Source organism: Dipodomys merriami, unplaced genomic scaffold (genome assembly GCF_024711535.1).
Source record: "Dipodomys merriami isolate MVZ:Mamm:240054 unplaced genomic scaffold, mDipMer1.0.p SCAF_565, whole genome shotgun sequence".
Classification (NCBI taxonomy): Eukaryota; Metazoa; Chordata; class Mammalia; order Rodentia; family Heteromyidae; genus Dipodomys; species Dipodomys merriami.
The window spans coordinates 470382-489618 of NW_027206141.1; positions in this window are offsets into that span (position 1 = coordinate 470382).

Below are 19237 nucleotides of genomic sequence, written 5' to 3' on the forward strand. Positions count from 1 at the left end.
ATGGGGCTTCAATTCAGGCCCTGGGAACTGGTCTGAATTTCTTTTTTCTTTTTTCTTTCTTATTTTTATTTTGCCAGTCATGGTGCCTAAACTCTAGGAGTGGACACTGTCCCTCAGCTCTTCAGTTCAAGGAGAGCACTCTACCACTTGACCTACAGTGCGACTTCCAGCTTTTTCTGCTTATGTGGTGCTGAGGAATTGAACCCAGGGCCTCATGAATGCAAGGCAAGCACTCTACCACTGAGCCACCTTCCCAGCCCCATGAAATTCTTGTGTTTAAGGGTGGTTAGCTTTCCCCTTCACACACAGTGTCACAGAGTTACCCAGACCCTCACTTCAAATCCCAGGCCTGCTAGAAAAATTGTGCAATTTCCTAGCCAGGGTCGTATTGTTATTATTACTTTTTTTTGGCCTAGCACAGGGCTTGAATTCAGGTCTTCCCATCTCTGCCACAGCTGATCATTGGATCCTACTACCCTACTTCAAATTTCGGGGCTGGCAAAAAAATAAAAAAATAAAAAGGAGAAGGATAAAATTGAGAAGTTCAAGAAGGTAGTTTTACTTTGTTTTCCTTTTGTATTGTGACCACCTGGTCCTAAATGACAAGCCCCAGAATGTGTACATGACATTGCATTGCTAATGTTAGGCGGGCTATTAGGGAAGCCATAGCTGAAACAAGCAACTTAGGCCTGGAGGTCGAATCTTGGAACTGCCACTAATGAATGATGGGAGGTTCTAAGAAATGCATTCTGCTATACATCCGTACAAATGGAATGTTATAAAAGTAACATTTAAATTAGTAGTTAGTGTATGATTATATTATAAAAGTATACATAACAATTATTCTACATTGATTAATTTTCAATTAATACTTTATTATGTATACAATCATGATACTTAAAAAAGAAGGAATAATTTAATTGCCAATAATTGGTAGTAATATCATATATGCAGTTTTAATATATAGAGACATCTCTTTTGTTTTCTACGTACACATCTACCTACCTACCTATCTATCTATCTATCTATCTATCTATCTATCTATCTATCTATCTATCTATCTATCTATCTATCTATCTATCTATCTATCTATCTCTATCTACCAATCTACACATTTATCTGTTTATACACTTGTCACTCCTGGGGCACAGTGTTAGAGTGATCACTGAGTATGTGCAAAGTCCTGGGTTCCATTCCTCACTACCACTTGCACAGAAAAATCCAGAAATCATGCTGTTGCTCAAGCAGTCGAGTACTAGCTTTGAGCAGAAAATTTAGGGACCGTGTCTAGACACTTACTCAAGATGCAGAACTGGCACCAAAACAAAATGATAGAATGTACTGACTGCAAAGATATAAGGATAGGACTGCAAATACATCATCGTAGAGCAAGCTAGGAGTCTGGTGCTGAGAGCTGCCATCTAACATGACTTAGCAAGAGGTAAACTGCTGCAACCCAGCTACACAGAACCAGATACTTGTGGCTCTCTCAGCCCTGTCATCCAAGATAATGGGGGGCTGAGATCAGACACTGGTGGTTTTAAAATCCAGCCCTGACAGGAAGCCTGAAAACCTCTGAGCTGTGGCTCAAAGTAGTAGAGCTCTAGCCTTGAGCAAAATATCTTAGGATAGTACCCCCAAACTTTCAGTGGAATCCCAGTGGCTGACTGCCCACCTCCCCCCAAAAAAACCCAACCCTCTAAATCATTAGATGTGAACTTTGTGTAGTTTGGTGACACTGATGAAAGCACCCTAATTCTAATGATAACATGTGGGATACAGCTATGTCATGAGTCTTATATGAGGAATGGTGTACTGAGTGCATTCTTGTATCTGGTCCTTGTAAAAGCTCCACAGATTATTGTGCAGATGAGAACCTTGAGTTTCAGATATGTCCCCATGTCAGTGCCAAAATGATGTATGTACTGAACTCTAGTGAGTTTTCTCCTGCAGACAATTGTTTTGGTTTATTTTTTCCGTCATGAACCTTGAACTCAGGGCCTAGCCACTGTCCCTTCCCTGTTGGGCTAATGGCTAGCACCCTACCAAGGGGACCCAAGGACATCCAAACAAATGTGTTACAGTCTAGGCATCTGTGGCTGATATCTGTCATCCTGCCTACTTTGACACATTTTTTTCCTTCTCTGTAAAAATCCTGGGTCTCAGTATGAAGTATAATCCATATGCCAATATATCCATGTGATAAGATGCAATAAATTAAATAAATGTTATATATGTAATAATACTAAATAGAAAATAAATAATGAATAAATAAGGGTAATAAATGTCATATGAAGTAAGCCCATGTATGTAAAAAATCACATATATGAATATTAATTTTTCTAGTGCTGGTGCTTAAATTCAGGCCTGGAAACTGGTCTGAAATTCTTGTCTTCAACAACAGTGAGCTTCCCCTCCCCCACAGTGTCTCAGAGTTTCCCAGACCCTGAGTTCAAATGCCAGGCCTGCCAGAAAAATGGAGCAAATTACAAGTCACGGCCTTAATTTATTTTGTCCAGGCCCTAGGCTTGAACTCAGCTTGTGGCAATTCTGCCTCAGGTTCGATCACCCTAGGCTGGGGTGCAGCCCATGGACCCACAAACCATTCTGAGATCCTAGGACCCGAGTTCAAATCTCGGGACTGATGAAAAAAAAAAGGAGAAGGGTAGGGAAGGTGGCTCAGTAGTAGAGTGCTTGCCTTACATGCATAAGGCCCTGGGCTCGATTCCTCAGCACCACATAAGCAGAAAAAAAGCTGGAAGTGGTGCTATGACTCAAGTGGTAGAACCCTAGTCTTGAGCTGAATAGTTAAGGAAGTGTCCAGACCCAGATTTCTGGCCCCAAAACCAACAAAAAAGAAAAAAAAACAGGAGAGGTGGGGGAAAAAACAATAAGGCTAAAACTGGGAAGTTCCAGAAGGCAGTTTTACTTTGTTTTTTCCTTTGCATTATGACCATCCTGGGTCTAAATGAAAGGGCCGGGAAAGAGTATGTGACCTTACACTGCTGAAGTTTGGTGGCTTTCAGGCAAGCCATAGCCAAAACCAGCAACTTAGGCCCAGGGTTCAAATCCCGGGACCGCCACCTACAAATGGTGGGAGATCCTAAGAAACGCATTCTGACATACATCCATATGAATGGAATGTTGTAAAAGTAACAATTATATTAGTAGTTAGCATATGATTATATTTTAAAATTAGAAACAATAATCATAGTACCTTGACTAATTTTCAATTAATACTTTATTATATTTTCATCAATGAGAAATGAAGGAATAATTTAATTATGGATAATTGGTAGTAATATAATATATGTAATTTAGTAATATACAGATATCTTTCTTATTTTATACATACATATATATATGTGTATATATATAAGCTATCTATATATCTATTTCTACACTTATCACTCCTGGGGCTCAGTGGTAGAGTGCTTGCCTAGTATGTATGAAGCTCTGGGTTCTTTTCCACACTATCACATGCACAGAATAGCCGGAAGTGGTGCTGTCACTCCAGCACCAAAGAAAAGTTAGAATGTTCTAACTGTATCTATACAAGGCCAGGACTTTAAATACTTCATGACAGAGCAAGCTGGTAATCTGAAGATGACGGCTGCCATCTATCCTGACAACCAGATGTTAACAGCTGCAAACCAACACCATTGAACTAGATGCTGCTGGCTCACCCGTAGCTGCTCAGGGGATGAGATCTGACACTGGTGGGTTGAAAACTCAGCCCTGGCAGGAAGTCTTTGAGACTCTGAGCTGTGCCTGAAAGTGGTAGAGTTCTAGCCTTGAGGAAAAGATCTTAGGACAGTACCCACAACCTATGAGTGCAACCCCTGAGTCTGATGACCCTTCCTCCCCCCACCCCCCGACTAACCATCCATCCAAACAATTAGATGTGAACTTATGTGGTTCGTGACATGTTTCTGAAGGAATGGTGATACTGATGAAAGCATCCTAATTCTAATGACAGCTTGTGGGATACAGCTATATGAAGAGTTCTTCCTGGGGTGCTGGGTGCTGAGTCCTTCCTGGGATGCTAGGTCCTTCACGGGGTGCTGTGTGCTGAGTCCTTCACGGGGTGTATTCTTTCATCTGATCCTTGTCAGAGCTCCACAAGTAAGATGATTGTACAGATGAGAAACTTGAGGCACAGATATTTCCCAAGACAGGGTCAAATTTATGTATGTACTGAACTCTATTGAGTTGTCTCCTGCAGACAATTGTTTTGGATTAGTTTTCTCCATCATGAACCTTGAACTCGGAGCCTAGACTCTGATTTTCCTCTTATGCTCATGGCTAGCACTCTACCACGCAGAGCCAAGGACCCCCTCACAGCAAAGTGTCACGGGTTAGGTGTCTTTAGCTAAGGTCTATCATCCTGCCTACTCAGGAAGCTGAGGATCTGTGTTCAAAACTATCCCACACACAAAAGGTCCAATGACACTATCATCTCCTATTTACCACTTAGAAACTTGAAGTGAAAGCTGGGTGCCGGTGACTCATGCCTGTTATCCTAGCTACTTACTCAGTAGGCTGAGAGCTCAGGATCACAGTCAAAAGCCAGCCTGGGAAGGAGAATCCTTTAGATGCTTATCTCCAATGAACCACCAGAAAACCTGAATGGGCTCTGTAGCTCAAGTGGTACAGCTCTCCACTTGAGCTGAAGAGCTGACTGACAGCACCCAGGCCCATACTTCAACTCCTCCAACTTACAAGAAAAGAAAGAAAGAAACCTGAAATACAGTGCTGAGAATGGGTTTTAGGGGTAGAGTAATTTGCATGTATGAAACCCTGGCTTGGAATCCTCAGTGGCACATCACTAGAAAAAAGCCTGTAGTGGCTCTGTGGCTCAAGTGGTAGAGTGCTATCCTTGTACAGGAGAAACTCAGGTACAGTGCTCAGGTCCTGAGTTCAAGCTCCAGGACTGGTATATGCACACAAATTACCATCTCCCCTTCCCCCCCACACAGATACCGGAAGTGAAACTGACATCAAAAGGTTAAGCACTGGGAAGTAGGTCCTGAGAGGAGACTTGATCTGGTACAGCTTCTTTCAAGGCTTTGCCTTTGTTATAGGGATTTTAGAAAAACAACTTTAAACAAGGTTAACTAGAACTTGGCTCCAACCAACCCTGTTCCTGGAATGGAAAGAATGCCTCTAAGTCCCCCTCCCCTTAACAACCTAATCCACCTTGATTGTTGAGTTAAAGATTGACCTCTAAAACAGATAGGTTGTAATCTGGCTCCAACTGCCCGACAACACGTGCTTGTGGTGGTAAACCCTGCCTTTCACACAGTAAACTCTGCCTATTGGCCGCCTGTGTGTGGTCTGGTATGACCATGGAATCGTTTTGTGTGCTATGATCCCATTGGTCACCTGTGCATGACCAGGCTCAACCTTATCAATTTTGCCTTTAAAAACCAAAGAATGGGGGCTGCTCAGGGTAGCAGTATCAGCTCCTGAGCCTGTGCTGTGGCCCTGGGCGGTCAGTGTAGGAACCTTCTCAATAAAGTTACGTCTTTGTTAACAACTTTGTTGCAGTGGGCTCTGTCACTCCAGACGACTAGGTGGGTTTGCCTGCCTGAGTAGGGGTCTTCCAACTACACATTGAGCTTCTGTTCTGAGCTCATGGTCAGTACTCAGGCCCTGTGTTCAACCAGGAAACCTAGTCAACCAAGGCCCAACTAGGAGAGGTCAAAGGTTTCCAAACCTGATGAGCTTCATCAGCCCTACATAACAGGGAACATTGTGATTTTGTACATGTGATTAGATGTAGCAAGCTTCTGAAAACCTATGTAGGCACCGTTGCCAATAATGAATCATTGCATTAGGTTCAGCTCCCTAGTTGTTGTCTGCCAGAAGGAATCTTGAATTAATTGTAGCACTTTGTTTCAACACTGGAACATAGTCTAACAAAGACGGGATAAGTGCAGGGAACTTGGCCTGCCACAGGAGGTGGCACAAATGAAGGCTTCCTGTCAAAACAGAGCACTGGGGAGAGAGATATCTTGGGGTACAAAGAGGCCTTTTTCTCCTGGTCTTCAGAGCCTGCCCACACTCATCATCACTAGTTTGCCTGAATAGAGTTGTTTGTTACAGAGCTGTATAGGAGTGACACCTTTTGTCTGCCTGTTCCAACAATGAGGCAGATTTCCTCCAGCAGCCTGGGGTGTGGAGAAACCCTCAGGCTACACTGGGAACAGGGAGGGGAGCCCTGGAACATGCACTGTCTTGAAAGCACCCTCTGTGCTATGAAATCATTCTATTCAAAGCAAATTTCCTAGCTAGGTGCCTTTCTTTATAGCGACTCTGGATGTTCACCGATAGAAATACATTCACACATACACAGACACATGGAGTTACTGGCTCTATTTTTTGTTGTTGTTGCAGGTCCTGAGGCTTGAACTGTGAGCTTAGACATTGTCCCTGAGCTCCTTTTGCTCAAGGAAGCACTTTATTGTTCCTTAAACCATGATACGTCATTAAATGAAGGCATAATTTAATACCTAATAATTATTAGTAATATATTACATGTAATTTAATGATATATAGACATCTCATATTCTATAAATATATTTATATGTTTAAATATACACTGGAATACACATATACATCACTCTCTCTTTCTCACTCTCTATACCTATATATATTTGCAGCAATTTACACATCTATTATATATTGGTAACTCCTGGACGTTAAACTTAAGTCCTGGGAACTCACTGGCAGTGAATTTGTTTGAGGCTGCTGTGCTTACATTGGTCCCTTGATGAATTGGCATTCTAGGCCCTGAGTTCAAATCCCAGCAGTGTCAAAGACAATAGGTGGAGTAAAAACCCAATGTTGACCTGTTCTGCTGTCTGTGAGAATATTTGTTTCCTAGGTACAATATGTAATACCTCTGCAAATACATATATATGATGTACATTATAAATGTATATAAATATTATTTTGCCAGTCCTGGGGCTAGAATTCATGCCCTGGGAAATGCTCTTGGCTTTCTTTTATTCAAGGAGGATGAGCTTCCAGTTTACCCACAGCAAACTATATTTACCCAGGCCTTGATTTCAAATCCCAGTTATCGCAGATAAAATGTCCCATTAAGCCAGGACCTTAAATTTGGGGAAGGGCGGGCACGGGGCTTGAACTCAGGTCGTCACCACTCTGCCTCAGCCTTGATTACCCTAGGCTGGGGTGCAGCTTTTACACCCACAGATGATCCAGGGATCCTATGAGCCAATTTCAACTCCCAGCACGGGCCAACAAACAAACCAAAATGGAAGAGGAAAAACCAGAAAGTTTTACACAACAGCTTTACCTTTGTTTCTTTTGCACCATGACCATCCTGGATCTCACTGACTTGGCTTGAAAATTGTACATGATTTTTCATGGCTGAGGCTGGTGGGCTGTCAGTGAAGCCTGAGGTTAACCCAGACACCGGGGCCCTGAGTTCAATCCTGGGACTGCCACATACACATGGCTGAAGGTCCTAGGAAAGTGGTTCCTATCTCTAGGAACACTAATAGAATGTTTCAAATGTGCTAATTGAATTACTAATTAACTAGTCTTTCTAATGTAAGATTGTATGCATTAAATATAGGTCATTGATTAATTTAATTAATACTTTGTTAAGTCTTCTACCATGATTAATTAATGGAGGAAAAATTTTAGACCAAATAGTTAGTAGTAATAGAATAAATAAAAGTAAGATATAAACATCAATCTTTATATAGAATTATACACTAGAATCTACATAAATGTCTGTCTCCCTCTGTATATGTTTATAGATGCATATACATATGTAAATACACACACACTGCATTTAAAAAATCTATGTGTTTACATATTGGCCACAGCTAGGGCCAAATTTGCCCAAAAACTTCATTTGCATAAGACTGGTGTGCTAACATTGACCCACTCCCCATTCATGAAGTGGGCTTTCTAGGCCCTGAGTTCAAATCACATAACTGCCAAACACTTAAGTAATCCTGGTGGAAGAAGCCAAATGTCCCATTTGTTTTCCTTATCAATGAAAGTCCTGGGTCTCAGGAATGATGTATAGTACATTGGCAAATCTATGTCCTATGTAATAAGATGTAAAAAAGGTTATGCGTGTAGTCATACTCAATAAAACACATAAGAAATAAACAAAACACAAAATAAAATGAATAACCACACTAACTGCAATATGCAGCAAACGTGTATGTAAATATGAATCCTGTATTTAAAATGCATATGAATATTATTTTTGCAAGAGCGAGGACTTGAATTCAGGCTCTGGAAACAGCCTGATTTTTTTTGTCTACCAGCATGGTGAGCTTCCCCTTCTCCCACAGTGCTGTAGATGTACCTAGGCCCTGAGTTCAAATCCCAGGACTGGCAGAAAAGGTGGCATGAATTCCAAGCCACGCAGCCTCATAATTTTTCAAATATTTTAATGTGTTTATTTATTTATTTATTTTTAATTTGTCAAGCACAGAGCTTGAACTCAAGCCATGGCAACTCTGCCTCAGCTTCGATCACTCCAGGCTGGGGTGTAGCCACTAGACCCACAGCCAAACCTAGGTTCCTGGGGCCCAATTGCTGATACGAATAATAAATAAATAAAACCACACAGAAACAAAGAAGAAAAACCGGCAAATTCCAGATGGCTGTCGGTTTTACATTTGTTTTCTTTGCAAGGTGACCTTCCTGGGTATGAATGACACGGCTGAAAAATGTTGGAAACCTGGCATTACTGAAGGCTGGAGGGCTACCAGGGAAGCCATAGGCCAACACGGCAACATAGGCCCTGGGTTCAAAGCCTGGTCCCGACCCCTACAAATGGTGGGAGATCCTAATAGTCTCGCTCCTATTCATAGGAATATTGATGGAAGGTTATGAATGTCAAGGTTGAATAAGTTGTTCCTGAATGATACTACTATAAAATTAGAGTGATTTTAGGAGGCCGATGGATTTTCATGAATATTTTTGACACATTAAAAGAATACTATTAATTACATGGATGCAGTAGTTTCGGGACGGTGGTTGATTTAATTAATAATTCATTAAGGATGAAAACAATAATATAAATGACATGGAGGCATTAAAAATACCCAAATATTGGTAGGAATGTAGCCTATTTAACTGAATAATGTATAGACATCTCTGGCACTCTAGAAAGATCTATATTTATTTGTGTACTACCATCTGCATGTCAATCTGTTCTTATTTTGTCAACACCTGGGGCTCGATCTCAGGTGCTGGGAACTACTTGTCAGCTCAATATGCCCCAGGCTAGCGTACTAACACTCACTCATTCATGAATTGGGCCTTGTAGGTTGTGAGTTCAGATGCCAGCACTCACAAAAATTTACTCATGGAGTAAGAAGCCCATGATGACACAGGTTTTCCTTTGCTGTGAAAGTCCTGGATGTCAGGTGTGAAGTTTCATACATAAGCAAATCTATCCTATGTAATAAATGTAATAAATAGTTCATGTGTAAGAACAGTCAATAAAATAAATGGTAAATAAATGAATAACACAAAAAAATGAATAGCTACACTAAGCACAATATGGAGTCAATATATGGGGCTTGATCTCAGAGCCTGGGAACAACCTGGCAGCTGAATTGGCTAGATGCTGCTGTGCTCGCAGCCACCCATAAATGAATTAAGCCTTCTAGGCCCTGAGTTTAGATCGCAGCACTGCCAAAATGTAATCGTGGTGTGGGAAGCCGAGGATAACACATGATTTTCTTTTCTTTGAAAGTTCTCAGTGTAAGGTCCGCTCCTGGATGGTGAGCAGACTCCACCCTCCTCGCAGCAAAGTCTCCACCCAGTACCTGCGTTACCTAGGCAACTGGGACACCTGGAAGAGGTCACATCTGCATCCACTGAGGTCACATCTGAATTTGATGTGACCACACCTTTCCCCACCCATACCCTACATAAGGCCTAGCCCAGGCCCAGACGCTCCCTTTTTTCTCTCTCTGTTCGTTTCTAGCTCTTGCTGCTCTTTTCTTGCTCTCTTGCTCTCTCTCTTTCCCAGCCACGTGGAGTGCCACCCTTGCCTGGTACCAGCAGGTCTACTGAATAAACCTACCCCTTATCTGAATACCACGTGCGTGCTGGTGCTGTTCTAACTCGGCTACCTCTTTTTAAAAACCTAACACTCAGTGTCAGGTAGGATGTATAATTCAGATGCAAATCAATATGCTATGTAAATAGGATGTAACAAAGGTAAAAAAAAAGTCATAGGTGGAAGAATTGTCACTACAATAAATGATAAACAGATTGAATTAGTAATGAATCATTCTAGGATAAAATTAGATGCAGTAATTATAGGACGTGGATTAAGTTTAATTAATATTTTATTAAGTATTAACAGAATAAAAATTGCATGCAGACATAAATACCTAATAATTGGTAGTAGCACATGATACATAATTTAAAAATATATAGACATCTGTCTCATTCTATAAAATATTTAATTATATGTATGGATGTATATACATATATGGTAAACAATAACAGGATATTGAGTATTAATTAATGTGGAGAGCTGCGGGAGGCGCGGCCGTAAGACGCGGCTGCAAAAATGGCGCGGCCGCATGGCGCGGCTGCGACCAAAGATGGCGCTGGCTCCCGCCTTCCCTCTTCCCGGTGACGAGTGCTCTCTGTAAAAAACAACTCTTTATATATATATGACTTGGAACCTACTTTGCTTCTGTGTTTGCGACCCTATCAGTATATGCCAAGTGGCACTTCGGGATTGGCCATCCAGGATGCTTATAACCAGAGCGTGGTTGCGGGGGAGGGGTGAAGAAGCGGGCAGAGAAGCAGGAGAGAAGCTTGTAGCAAGGTCCTGAATAAACCGCATTGAGAAGAATCCCGGGTCGAGTCTTCCTTGCTGGTCGAGGTGGTCGCAACAAATTAATGCTTAACTAAATGTTTACTGGGACACATCATTAAATGGAGATATAATTTAATACCTAGTAATTGGTAATAATATTATCTATAATGTAATAATATAGACATCTCTCTTTTGTGTATATATTATTTATATACAATGTATCTATTTATACCTCCTTTACTCCTGGGGCTCAGTGATTGAGTGCTCCCCTAGTAAGCACGAAGCCCTGGGTTCGATTCCTCAGTGCAACAAAAGCAGAAAACCTGAAAGTACTGCTGTGTTTCAATCAATTGAGGGCTAGCCTTGAGCACAAATGCTTAGGGACAGTGTCTAAGTCCTTACTCAAGCCCCAGCACTGCCACCAACAAAAGGTAGAATGTTCTAACTGCAATTATAGTAGGACAGGACTTCAAATACCACATCACAGAACAAGCTAGGAGTCTGGCACTGACAGTTGCCACCTAACCTGACTTAGGCAGATGTAAACAGCTGCAACCCAGCTCAACAGAAGCAGATGCTGCTTGCTTACCCCCATCATCCTGGCTGCTTGGGAGCTTTAAAACCAAGCCATGGTAGGAAGTATGTGAGAATATTGGAGATGTGGCTCTAAGTATTAGAGCCTTAGCCTTGAGCAAATGTTCTTAGAACAGTATCCCCATGTGTTGAGTTCAAGCCCTATGGGTAGCCTGCCCCCCCCAAAAAAAATCCCACTAAACCATTAGATGTGAATTTGTGTGATTTGTGAAATGTTCCTCAAAGAATGGTGATACTGATGAAAGCAACCTAATTCTAATGACAGCTTGTGGAATAGAGCTATGTGCTGAGTCTTTCATAGGGTGCTCTGTGCTGAGTCTGGCACAGGGTGCTGTGTACTGAGTCCTTCATAGGGTTTAGTGTGCTGAGTCTTGCATTGGGGGCTGGGTGCTGAGTCTTCACAGGATGTTGTGTGTTGAGTCCTTCAAAGAGTGCCATCTGCTCTGCCCTTCACAGAGTGCATTCTTTCATATGGTCCTTGTAAGAGGTACACAACTAAGATGATTGTGCAAAAAAGAATATTGAGACGCAGATATGTCCCCATGGCAGGGACAAAATTATGCATTACTGAAGAATGGGTGAGTTGTCTACTGCAGACAATTGTTTTGTTTTGTGTTTTCTGTCATGAACCTTGAACTCGTGGCATAGGCACTGACCCTTACCTCTTGGGCACATGGCTAGCAATCCAACATGTGCAGCCAAGGACCCACTTGCAGTAGAGTGCCACAGACTAGGGGTCTATAGCTGAGGCCTGTCAGCCTTCCTTCTCAGGAAGCTGAGATCTGAGGTTCTGGCTTCCAAACTATCCCAGACACAAAAGGTCCCATGAGACTATTGTCTCCAATTCACCAGTAAGAAACATGAAGTGGAAGCTGGATGCTTGTCACTCATGCTTGTCATCCTAGCTCCTCAGGAGGATGAGATCTGAGGATTATGGTTCAAAGCTAGCCTGGGCAGGAAAGTCCTTGAGACATTTAGCTCCAACGAACCATGAGAAAACCTGAAATGGTGCTTTGACTCTAGTGGTAGAGCACAAGACTTGAGGGACAGCACCCAGGCCCAGACTTCAACTCCTACGAGCAACAACAAAAAAGACACAAAATAACAAACCTGAAGAAGAGGGCTGGGAATGTGCCTTAGGGGTAGAATACTTTGCATCTATGAAACTATGGATTTGATTTCTCTGGAACACATCACTAGAAAAAAGGCTGAAGTGGCTCTGTGGCTCAAGTGGGAGAGGGCTATTCTTCTACAAGAGAAATTAGGTAGAGTGCTCAGGTCCTGAGTTCAAGCTCCAGGAATTGTGTATGTGTGCACGCGCATGCACACACACACACACACAGAGACCAGAAGTAAAGCTGTGACACAAAATGGTAAAGCACTGGGCTCCAGCACTGTGCTCATGGTAAGCACCCAGGCCCTGTGTTCAACCCCAAAACCTTGCAACCCAGGATTCAACTAGGAGAGGTCAAAGGTTTCAATACCTAATGTGCTTCAGCAGTCTTACATGACAGGAAGGATGGTGAGATCAGACATGTGCTTGGATTTCCAAAACTTCCGGAAACCTAGCAGAGGCATCATAAGCCCATCATCACCCTCAAAGAAACATTTCTTGAGGTTAAGTGCCCTAGTTGTCTGCCAGAAGGACTCCTGAATTATATTGAGTACAGTATCTGAACACCAGAACATAGTCTCACAAAGGCAGGATAAGTGCTGGGAACTTGGGCTGCCACAGGAGGTGGCACAAATGAAGGCTTCAAAACAGAGCCGTGGGGAGACAGATAGCTTGGAGTACAAAGAGGCCCTTTTGTCCTGACATACAGAGCCCATCCACACTCATCCTCACTAATTGGCCCAGATGGAGTTGTTTGTTACACAGCTGTACAGGACTGAGGCCTTTTGTCTGCCTGTCCAGACAATGAGAAAGACTTCTTCCAGCAGGCCTGGGAGGCAGAGAAACCCTCAGGCTGCACTGGGAACTGTGAGGGGAGCCCAGGAACACGCACTGTCATGAAAGCAGTCTCTGTGTTATGAAATCATTGTATTGAAAACAAATTTTCTAGCTTGGTGCCTTTCATCATAGCTACTCTGGAGCTTCACCTATAGGAATACATCCACACATGTACAAAGACATGGAAGCAGGTCCTGCGCTTGAACTATGAGCATAGGAGTTGTCCCTGAGTTACTTTTGCTCAAGAGTAGTGCATTAACCTTGAGCCACAGCCCCACTTCTGAGTTTTCTGTGATCTCTTACAAATAACAGTGTCTTGGACTTTCCTATGCTGGCTGGATTCAAACTCAGATTCTCTACATCTCGGATTCTGTACATGTCAGCCTCCTGAGGAGCTAGGAATATAGTCAGCAGCCACTGGCACCTGCCTTTCTTTTCTTCTTCATTTTTTAATCTGGACAATCTGACTACTTAACACCATCATTCCAATGCTTTGAATTTATAAGTAAACTACCCAATGTTCTTTATAGGTGCTTTCTGTGAGAAGAATTTTCTCTCCTCCTCTTCTCCTCTGGTCACAGGTTTGAAAACAAAAGTGAGAAATGAGTGTCACATGATTTTGGCAGCAAATGTCTACAGGACATGCCAGTTCAGTCACTTATCCTTGAGCTGCAGTGAATTTACTGTCTCAGGACGAGAGGACCAAAAGCTGGAGCGATCCTCATAATGTCTGCATTGCTCCATAGGCCTATGAAATTATCTAATAATTATGAGTGTTTTGTGTTTACAACCTGAAGCATCTAGAACACACTAGAAGCATCTTCATGTTTCCCTTTTGCTCTAGTACCTCTCGAGATCTAGACTAAGGGTTTGTGTAGAGCAGATCCTCGGCGAATCCCTGAGGAAAGCCACTTGAAGTCTCCTCAGGAGATGTCTATTCAAAGCCAGCCGGAGCAGGAAAGTCTGCAAGACTCTTATTTCCAATAAACCACCAGAAAACCAGAGGTGAATCCGAGGCCCAGAGGGTAGAGTTCCAGCTTTGAAAAAGAAAGCCGAGCAGGACATACAAGCCAGACCAGGCAGGAAAGCCTGGCAGGCAATTATGTCCAATTAAACCAGATGGCTAGAAGTGGAGCTGTGGCAGTGGTAGAGTCTCAGCCTTGAGCAAAACATCTGAGGAACACATAGGGCCCTGTGTTTAAGCCCTGGGATAGCCACCAAAAAAAATCAAAAAGAGAAGGCCTAGTTAATGTATCAGTGTCCTACCTACTTATGTGTGTATATTAACTACCAGAGTGCAAACAGATTGTATGCAATGCTTCTCCTTTTATGTACAGATTTATTTTCCAAATAGGCTTGTTGCACATTCTGCATCATCCTCTTCTTTTCAGGCCCATGGCTTTTCTCTTCCATAGTTCCAGGCCTGTGTCCCTATATGATGCACACTTAAGAACTCAGCACCCTTAATTTACATTTTATTTTGTGGCCAAGGCAGGAACAGTCACAAATCAGGCAGGGGAAGAGAAGATCAGGTTTTTGAAATAACCGGTATTCAGAAAATTAAACTTGGGGGATGTAAAATGGTCGCATACTTATGTAGATTCTACCATTAAGAAAAACATGAGAGGGCTGGGAATGTGGATTAGTGCCTAGCATGCAAGAAGCCCTGGGTTCCATCCCTCTGTAGCAAATGCACAGAAAAAGCCAGAATTGGTGCTGTGGCTCAAGTAGTAGAATGCTAGAGACAGTGCCCAGGCCGTGAGTTCAACTCAAGTACAAGAAACTTCTCATCACCAAGGGAAACTCTTGAACATCTGTCCTTTCAGAAGTGGAAGTCAGAGTGTCATAGACATTTCTGCCCTGGCTGGCTTCACCCTGTGATCCTCAGACCTCAGCCTCCTGAGCTAGGGTGATGGGCCTTAGCTACTGGTGCTCTGCTAGGTCAGAAGTGTAATGATATTGACAGTACAAGTCAACTGCTTATCACAAAGGGTTTGGGGAGCATATTAAGCCTTTCAACAATGGACCTATCAAAACCCTGTATGACACAAGGTTATAATGCTAGGGTCTGAGAGGCTGGGCATATGGACCTGCTGAACTTGAACCTTGAGCTCTGACTCCAATTCTGGTGTACATCATCATTCATTTTCCAGAGAATGTTCTCCTAATTAGCAAATAGGAAAAGTACTTTGATTAACCCACACTTTTTTCCCTTGTGTGTCTCGAACTCAAGCCTGGGCACTGTCCTTGATCCCTTCATCTCAAGGTGAACACTCTACCACTTGAGCCACAATGCCACACAGGGTCTTTTGGTGGTTCATTGGTGATAAGAGTCTAACAGGCTTTCCTTGACTAGGCTTTCTTTGAACTGTGGTCTTCGGATCTCAGCCTCCTGAGAAGATAGGGTTTCAGGTGTGAGCCACTGGCATATGGCCTATTGTTTTTGCCAGTGCTGGGGTTTTAACTTAGGGCCTGTGTACTGTCTCCGTGCTTCTTTTTTTCAAGGCTAGTGCTCTACCACTTGAGCACTCCACAGCTTCTGGCTTTTTCTTAGTATGTGGCACTGAGGATTCAAACCCAGGCATTCATGCATGCTGAGCAAGCTCTCTACCACTAAGCCACATTCCCAATCCCACCCTTACAATTTCATCCCTCAACTTGCCTATCCTCAAGGAAAGGCTTCTGAATATAAATCATCTAAAGAAATCCCTATAGGAAGGTGTTAAAGATAAACAAGATACAGCTCATGTTTGGGAGAGACTCTAAACATGTGAAGACTGTGACAAATGCCTCCATTTAATTATGTATCATGTTTCAACAGTTAATATAGTATTAATGAAAAATGAGTCAATGTCCTAAATTATTGTGTATAATTTTATAATAGATGTGCAAAATGTAATAAATATTATGTGTATAATAATATTACCACAATAAACAATTAGTAAATCAATAAAATATAGAAATACAGAAATACATAATCAATAATAAAAATCATAGTTTGTAATAAACATACACATGTAATACATAACATATATTACACATGTACATAAATATTATTTTCCATTATAGGGACTTCATTCAGGCCCTGGGAACTCTACCCTGAATTTCTTTCCCTAAAGGACAGTGAGGTTCCCCTTCACCTACGATGCAAAAAATTTACCCAGATGGTGAGATCAAATCCCAGCAGTGGCAGAAATACTAGCTCCAGTTCCAAGACAGTGACTTAATTATTTTTAATGGAAGCAGTTATGTTTATTCAGTTCCATACTGAACATTTTAAAAACAGCAGTGTATAATTTTGTATATCTATCCAGACATCCTTCTCTTACGGGAAAAGTGGTTCTCGGAGCTCTAAATTGTTTCCTTTTTTGTACATTTTTTTTCTTGTAAAAATGTTGTATAGAGGGGTTATAGTTACATGAGCAAAGTAATGAGTACATTTACTATTGAGCATTGTTGCCTCCTCCTTTGTTTTCCCCTTGCCATCCCTTCCCTCCCACCTCCACATCTATCCCCCACTCCCCAGCTGAGTTCAGTGACTTAATTTTTTTGTTTTTGGCTTGGCACAGGATTTAAACTCAAGTAATAGAAACTCTGCACCTTCCCTCACATTGTTACAAATTTACCAAGATCCTGAGTTCAAATCCCAGGCTAGGAAAGAAAACTGGCAGAAATTCCAAACGAGGGGGATTTTTTTTAATTTAGTTAAATAATTAATTAATTTTTTTACTTATTATTTTTTTTTTTTGCCAACCATGGAGCTTGAACTCAGGTCGTGGCAACTATACCTCAGCTTTGATTACCTTAGACTGGGCTGCAGCCTCTCACCCATAGTCAATGCCGGGATCCTAGGCCCAGAGGGCTTGCAGGAAGAATAAAAGAAGTGGGACAGCACAAAAAGTGGCAAGCTGCAAAGAACTGGGGGTTTTACATTATTTTTTTCTTTGCAGGGTGACCATCCTGAGTCTGAATGACATGTCTGCAAAGTGGAGCTGAACTGCTATTCCTGAAGGCTGGTGGGCCATCAGGGAAGCCATAGGCCAAGCTGTCAACATAGACCCTGGGTTAAAAATCTAAGTCCTGACACCTACCAATGGCAGGATATCACAAGAGAATCGTTCCTATGCATAGGAATAATGATTGAAAGAGTAGTTCGAGAATCAGTCGAGACTAAAAGTGGATCTAATAATCCTAGGATGCTGATTGATTTTAATTGATAGTTTATTAAGCATGAAAAGAATAATATTACTTCAAAGGCAGTATAATAAATACCTAAGAGTTGGTAGGAATGTAGTAGGCATCATTCAGTCAGATAGATGGTTCTGGTACTCTTTACCAATATGTTTAGCACCATCTGCCAATCCATGTATCACTGTTTTGGCCAAACCGGGGGCTCCATCTCAGTGCCTGGGAACCACCTCACAGCTTCATTGGCTAGAGGCTGCCGTGCTCACACTTACCCATTCATGAATTGGGCCTGCTAGGCCCCGAGTTTGGATCCCAGCACTGCCAAAAATTTAATCTTGGAGTAAGAAGCTGAGTGTGACACATGTTTTCCTTTTCTGGGAGAGTCCTGAGTGTCAGGTATGATAGTGAACACATCTACAAATCTACATGCTATATGATAGGAAGTAAACAATGTGATAAACGGTATAGATGTCATCACAGTCAATAAAATTCATGGTAAATAAACGAATAAAACAAGAAATGAAATGAATAACCATACCAAACATGATATTGTCTGACTATATGGAAGTATAAATCCTGTCTTTAAAAAGTAAATAAAATGTATATATGGAGATGTTTTGCAGGACTGAGGCCTGAATTCAGGCCTAGGGAACAGGACTAACTTTCTTAGCTTCAAGTATGGTGTGTTTCCCCTAGCCTGACAGTGCTGCCTATTTACCCAGATCTTGAGTTCAAATCCCAGGCCTGGTAAAAAAAATGACACAAATTGCAAAACAGGGAGATAAATAATTGTTTTTTAAATTTTTTAATTGTTTAATTTTTTAATTGTTTTAATTTTTTAATTTAATTTTTTTGTTTGTTTTTGGCCATGCACGTGGCTTGAACTCAGATCGTGACAGCTCTGTCTCAGCTTCCATCACACTAGCCTGGGGTGCAGCTTCCAGAACCAAAGCCGATCCTGGAATCCTAAGATCGGAGGTCTGACAGGAAAACAAAATGAAAATGACTCTAAAACAAGCCGCAAGCCGAATATGGTAGGCGGTTTCTTGGCTTTGGTTCCTTGCACGGTGACCATCCTAGGTCTGAATGACATGGATGCCACGCACAGGTGACCTGTCATTGTAAAAGGCTGGTGGACTGTCAGGAAATCCATAGGCCAACCCTGCAACACAGTCCCTGAGTTCAAATCCTGGTCCTGACACCTACCAATGGCAGGAGATCCCAAGAGACTCCTGCCTGTGTATAGAAATTCCGATGGAATGGCATCCAACTTATGACTGAATAGTTCGTGTAGCGGTCTAGACTCAAATTAGACGCAATAATCCTAGGACGCTGATTGAACTGAATGAATGGTTAATTAGGCATGAAAAGAATAATATTCCTTCAATCGAGGCATAATAACTACCTAAGATTTGGTAGGAATGTAGCAGATGTCATTGAATACTAGATACACGGCTCTGGCACTCTGTACGAATATGTATTTATTGGTGTACTACCACCTGCCTATCCATGTATGGCTATTTTGGCCACCCCTGGGGCTCGATCTCAGAGCCTGCCAAAAATTTCCTCCTGGAGTAAGAAGCCAAGTGTGACACCTGTTTTCCTTTTCTGTGAGAGTGCGGGGTGTCAGGCATGATGGAGAACAAGTCTGCAAATCTAAATGC